The sequence below is a fragment of the Theropithecus gelada genome, chromosome 16 (assembly GCF_003255815.1).
Source record: "Theropithecus gelada isolate Dixy chromosome 16, Tgel_1.0, whole genome shotgun sequence".
In the NCBI taxonomy this organism is placed as follows: domain Eukaryota; kingdom Metazoa; phylum Chordata; class Mammalia; order Primates; family Cercopithecidae; genus Theropithecus; species Theropithecus gelada.
Window position 1 is genome coordinate 75,395,081 of NC_037684.1, and position 6,362 is coordinate 75,401,442.

A 6,362-nucleotide genomic window follows, 5' to 3' on the forward strand; every position below is an offset into this window, starting at 1 on the left:
TAAGGGAAGGCTGGTTCTAGGGACCCCAGTGGGAGGCAAGACAAGGAGGCCTTGCTGGGGGATTTCTGGTTCCCACACAGGGGTCCCCAAGGCCAGCTTCTCTACCTGGAGAGGGCGGGAAAGCAGCTGGAACCCGAAGTCCAGGAGAGTCCATTTCCTGGCCTTGGAATTAGGTACTTTTGTTTTGAAAATTCCTTGGTATCAAGTTTACATGACTGGGGCCACTGGACCCTGTACGCAGGGCTGGGGGTACAAAGAGGATCACAAGCCTGGCCCCTTTGGGAGCCATAGTTCAGGCACCACTCAAGGAAACACATTTGTTCAAGGGATTAGCATTCCTGGATGTCAGTTCAGCGAAGCGTTGGAGGAGGTGGCGATTGAGCCAGACCTCAGAGGATGGGCAGGAGGGGAGCCCTGGGTGGCAAAGGGGATGGGTGTCCCAGAGAGTGAGAGGAGGAAGGAATGTGCAGGCAGATGGAAGAGGGTGTGGGGTCAAGGTACTAACAACTGCCTCTGTGTGTGTGTGTGTGTGTGTGTGTGTGTGTGAGTACGTGTGTGTGAGACAGGGTCTGACTCTGTTGCCCAGGCTGGAGTGCAGGGATGTGATCATAGCTGACTGCAGCCTCGAACTCCTGGACTCAAGCTGTTCTCCCACCTCAGCCCCCTAAGTAGCTGGGACCACAGGCATACACCACTATGCCTGGCCAATTTAATTTTTATAGAGATGGCATCTTGCTATGTTGCCCAGGCTGGTCTTGAATTCTGGGCAGTGATCCTCCTGCCTTGGCCTCCCAAAGTGCTGGAATTACAAGTGTGAGCCACCACACCTGGCCAGAACTGCCACTTTTGAGTACCTACTGTGTGCCAGGTGCCTAGGGATGTTGTAACAAATTCCACAAGTGGCTTAAAATAACACAAATTTATTTATTTATTGATTTATTATTTTTTAAGACAGAGTCTCGCTCTGTCGCCCAGGCTGGAGTGCAGTGGCACAATCTCGGCTCACTGCAACCTCTGCCTCTCGGGTTCAACTGATTCTCGTGCCTCAGCCTTCCGAGTAGCTGGGATCACAGGCACACACCACCGTGCCTAGCTCATTTTTGTATTTTTTGTGGAGAGTGGGTTTCGCCATGTTGACCAGGCTGGACAGACTTACTCTTTACAGTTCTGGAGGTCAGAACTCCAAAATCAGTTTCACTGGGCTAAAGCCAAGGTGTGGGCCGGATCTGCTCTCCTGGCGTCTCCCGGAGAGAATCTGTTCCTTGCCTTTTCCAGTTTCTGGAGGTCGCCTGTGTTTCTCTGCTTGTGACCACTTGGTGACCTCCAGAAGCTAGAACATGCAAGAAAACAATTGCTTCCATTGTCCCGGCTCCTACTTCCTCCCTTGACCTTCCTGCCTCTGCTCATGAGGACCCTTGTGATTCCATTCTGGGCCACCTGGATAATCCAGGCTCATCCCTCCATCTCAAGAAGAACCTTAATTGATTTAATCACATCTGCAGGGACCCTCTGAATGCTGCCTCGCCACAACTCATTTTACAGATAGGAAAATCAAGGCTCAGAGAGGTGAAGTCACTGATCCAAAGTCACACAGCAGGTGAGTTTAGTCACCCATTTCATGCATGGAGAGCCCACTGTGGGTCAGACACTGGGTTAGACCCTGGGTTGCAATGTGAATGTTACCCGTGAAGAGTGCTGTGGTGCTCAGGCCTGCAGAGTAATGACCTAGTCCTGTCAAGGAATTCGGGGAGGGCTTCCTGGAGGAGGTGATTGGTGAGTTGAGCTTTCAAGAGTGATTTTCCTCTGCCTGCTTTAACCAGGGGAGGCTTCTGAACAAACGAGGGCCCTTCCAGAGGAGGACAGCCATAGGCCTAACCATCCTGAGACTGCTCTGCATGATGCTGGCTGAGAGGGCTCAGGCTTCTCAGAGGAGAACTAGGAACTGATCAGTGATCACTGTCAGCAGAGCTAGCCCCAAGAGACTTCTGCTGCTGACCCTGCTTGTCATCCTCATTTGCACACAGGTAGGAGGGTGAGCAGGGGTGTGCACGCTGTGCAATGCAAAGGCCCAATAAAGTCAGTGTTGGTGCAGGGTCTCAGACTTGCAGCTCAAAGGCTGAACTCAGGCTCCTGGGTTTGCTTTGATTGGAAAGCAGAGCAAAAAGTGAAAAATTTGAAGTTGACATATGTTGCCAGGTACAGTGGCTCATGCCTGTAATTCCAGCACTTTGGGAGGCCAAGGCCAGAGGATCACTTGAGCCCAGAGTTTGAGGCTAGCCTGGGCAACACAGTGAGACCTCATCTCTACCAAAAAAAAAAAAGTTTTGTTTTTTTTTTTTAAATTTTGCCGGGCGCGGTGGCTCAAGCCTGTAATCCCAGCACTTTGGGAGGCCGAGACGGGCGGACCACGAGGTCAGGAGATCGAGACCATCCTGGCTAACACGGTGAAACCCCGTCTCTACTAAAAATACAAGAAAATTAGCCGGGCGAGGTGGTGGGCGCCTGTAGTCCCAGCTACTTGGGAGGCTGAGGCAGGAGAATGGCGTGAACCCGGGGGGGCGGAGCTTGCAGTGAGCCGAGATCGCGCCACTGCACTCCGGCCTGGGGCACAGAGCAAGACTCCGTCTCAAAAAAAAATAAATAAATAAATAAATAAATAAATTTTAATTAGCCAGGTACAGTGGTGCATGTTTGTAGTCCCAGCTACTTGGAAGGCTGAGGTGGGAGAATCGCTTGAGCCAGGGAGGTCGAGGCTGCAATAAGCCACGATAGTGCTACTGCACTCCAGCCTGGGAGACAGAGTGAGACGCCGTCTCAAAAAAAAAAAAAAAATAAGAAAGAGAGAGAGAGAAAATAAAGAAAATAGAGAGAGAGAAAGAAAGAGAGGGGAGAAAGGAAGGGAAGGGGAGGGGGAGGGGGAAGGAAGGGAGAGAGAGAGAAGAGAGAGAGGAAGAAAAATATCTTTAAGGAATCTAGGTTCTTGAGGGCCCCACCACTACCTATTGTTCTATACCCACATTTAAATCACCTGGTTGACCAACCCCCCAACACAGCCCGACACACACACAGAGACACACACACACACACACACACACACACACACACACACAAAGCCTTGCGTTTCAGACACTTTCCCCCCAGGGTTCTTAACACTCACATCTGTGTGGCCTTGAACTTCCTGTCTGTTTTCTCATAGGTCAAAAGGAGATCATGTTTCCTGCCTGGAGGAGAGGCCCTGGTGGGCTGGAATAGGGGAAAGCAGAGGGGGTGTATCTCAGGATAGAATCCTGCATCCTGCCAGGGACCAGGCTTATCCTTGACTCACTCAATAGGATGCAAGGGCGTTTACTGTAGCCAGGTGATTCCTGCAGCCGCTGTCTCACTAGGTAGACACCCGCATTTCAATAGCCTCCTTGTTCAGATGACGAAACACAATCAGGGAATGAAGTCACTTGCCCAAGATCACACAGTCATACCTAGAGTAGGGATTCTCCTGGCCCGAGCTCCTACCCATGCTGCTGTCCTGCCCCCTCTGCGATGAAAACTCCTGGATGGAGGCTCCGGGCTGTTCTTACAGAGCCCGGGCAGAGTGTGAGTGTGCAGCAGGACTCCCATTAGCAAGCACGTGGCTAGTACTTATTTGGCACCTACTGTGTGCATTTCAGTCTTATTATCTCCATTTTGCAGAAAACATAGAGGCCTAGAGAGGGGAGGAAACTCTCCCAGAATACCTTCCTCTGTGTAGGTAGCTGTCAGCCAGGCTCTCTGCTTAGACAGCAACAGAGGAATGAGATGGAAAATCAGAACTCCTGCCCCAACTCTGCCACCCTGCCACCAATAGCATCGCCTTGGGTACTTCCTCACCCTCTCTCAGACTCTGGTTTCTAACAGGAGGAGTGTAGCAATCCCTACCTGCTGGGCTTATGAAGATTTAAAACAGTTCAACACTGTAGAGCTCTGGACCACCAAGGGTTGCTGCTCCCCCTCCCCCCATCAGCCTCTAGCACTTCTACAGAGAAGACAAATATGAATGTGAACCTTTCTTTTGAAGGTCTTGTGAGTGCCCAGAGCCCTATGGCAAGAAGCCTCTGCCAGGGAAAGGGATGCGGGGAAGTGGGGGCGGTGATAGGGAAGCAGAGCCAGAAGAGACCGTTGGGCCTCCTTCCTTCAAGGCCTCCGGTCTCTAGCAGAGAGAAGAGAGGGAGCAGGTGAGAGCCCCACTTAGCTCCAGGCAATTGTGGTTTTTTTTTTTTTCCAGACAGGATCCCGCTCTGTCACCAGGCTGTCTGTACAGTGGCACAATCATGACCCACTGCAGCCTCAACCTCCCAAGCTCAAGCAGCCCTCCCATCTCAGCCTCCCAAGTTGCTCAGACTACAGGTGCTCGCTATCACGCCCAGCTAATTTTTGCATTTTTTGTAGAGATGGGTTTTTGCCATGTTGCTCAGGCTGGTCTTGAACTCCTGAGTTAAGTGATTTGCCTTGCCTACCTTGGCCTCCCAAAGTGCTGGGATTACAGGTGTGAGCCACTGTACATGGCCAACTCCAGGCAAATTTGATCACCACAGACAGGGGAATTCTGTCCAGTTCCAGGGATGCCCCTTAAGGGGCCCCAGACCAGCTGGGCCAGAGCCACACAGGCCTTACTAAGATCTTCCATTCATTCATTCAATACATATTTATCGAGCCAAACCTCATTCTTTGTTTGTTTGTTTGTTTGGGATGCAGTCTCGCTTTGTCGTCCAGGCTGAAGTGCAGTGGCACGATCTCGGCTCACTACAACCTCTGCCTCCTGGGTTCAAGCAATTCTCTGCCTCAACCTCCTGAGTAGCTGGGATTACAGGCGCCTGCCACCACACCCGGCTAATTTTTGTATTTTTAGTAGAGACGGAGTTTCATCGTCTTGGCCAGGCTGGTCTTGAACTCCTGACCTTGTCATCCACCCGCCTTGGCCTCCCAGAGTGCTGGGATTACAGGCGTGAGACACTGCGCCTGGTCAAGCCAAACCTCATTCTAGATTCCATCTCCAGGAATAATGATGTGGGCCCCACCACACAGCACCCATACCATAGTCTGGCAAGTGAGACAGACATTGAACCCACTCTAAAGAAGGGTCTCATTATCTTGAGAAAAAGACCACTTTGACCACAAGTCAAAGCTCTGGGAACCAACATTTCTTAGTAATTGGAAAAAAATGTTTAATTGGAGCTTTGTTTTGAAAACTGAAATTAAAACTCTGAAAATATACACATTTTATCTTCCACAAACAACATTTAGGTTAATATGCTAATTCTTAGGTTAATGTGCTAATACTTAGTGTTATGGTTTGACTGTCCCCTCTAAAACTTATGATGAAATTTATTTATTTATTTATTTATTTATTTTTTTTTTTTTTTGAGACGGAGTCTCGCTCTGTTGCCCAGGCTGGAGTGTAGTGGCCAGATCTCAGCTCACTGCAAGCTCCATCCCCGGGTTCATGCCATTCTCCTGCCTCAGCCTCCCGAGTAGCTGGGACTACAGGCGCCCGCCACCTCGCCCGGCTAGTTTTTTGTATTTTTTAGTAGAGACGGGGTTTCACCGTGTTAGCCAGGATGGTCTCGATCTCCTGACCTCGTGATCCGCCTGTCTCGGCCTCCCAAAGTGCTGGGATTACAGGCTTGAGCCACCGCGCCCGGCCTATTTATTTAATTTTTTTTTTTTTAAGATAGTTTTGTTCTTGTCACCCAGGCTGGAGTACAATGGCACGATCTCAGCTCATTGCAACGCCTGCTTCCCAGGTTAAAGCAATTCTCCTGCCTCAGCCTCTTGAGTAGCTGGGATTACAGGTGCCCACCACTACACCCGGCTAATTTTTGTATTTTTAGTAGAGACAAGGTTTCACCATCTTGGCCACGATGGTCTTGAACTCCTGACCTCAAGTGATCCACCTGCCTCGGCCTCCCAAAGTGCTGGGATTACAGTGATGCGCCACCATGCCCAGCTGACTTATGATGAAATTTAATTGCCATTGTGAATGTATTAAGAGGTGGGACTATTAAGAAGTGATTAGGGCCGGGTGCGGTGGCTCAAGCCTGTAATCCCAGCACTTTGGGAGGCCGAGACAGGCAGATCACGAGGTCAGGAGATCGAGACCATCCTGGCTAAACGGTGAAGCACCGTCTCGACTAAAAAATACAAAAAAACACAAAAAACTAGCCAGGCGAGGTGGCGGGCTCCTGTAGTCCCAGATACTCGGGAGGTTGAGGCAGGAGAATGGCGTAAACCCGGGAGGCGGAGCTTGCAGTGAGCCGAGATCCGGCCACTGCACTCCAGCCCGGGCGACAGAGCAAGACTCCGTCTCAAAAAAAAAAAAAAAAAAAAAA

General features: G+C 50.5%; 1 long non-coding RNA gene across 1 annotated transcript in view; it reads left to right on the plus strand.

The window, feature by feature from the left end:
• Positions 1-1,484: 1,484 nt before the first annotated feature.
• The window catches only part of LOC112608974, a 5,567-nt gene continuing 689 nt past the window's right edge, over positions 1,485-6,362 (plus strand). Inside the window, exons 1-3 of the long non-coding RNA XR_003116149.1 lie at positions 1,485-1,597; positions 3,197-3,358; positions 4,052-4,208. This is a non-coding gene — a long non-coding RNA (uncharacterized LOC112608974). The remainder of the gene's footprint in view (positions 1,598-3,196; positions 3,359-4,051; positions 4,209-6,362) is intronic.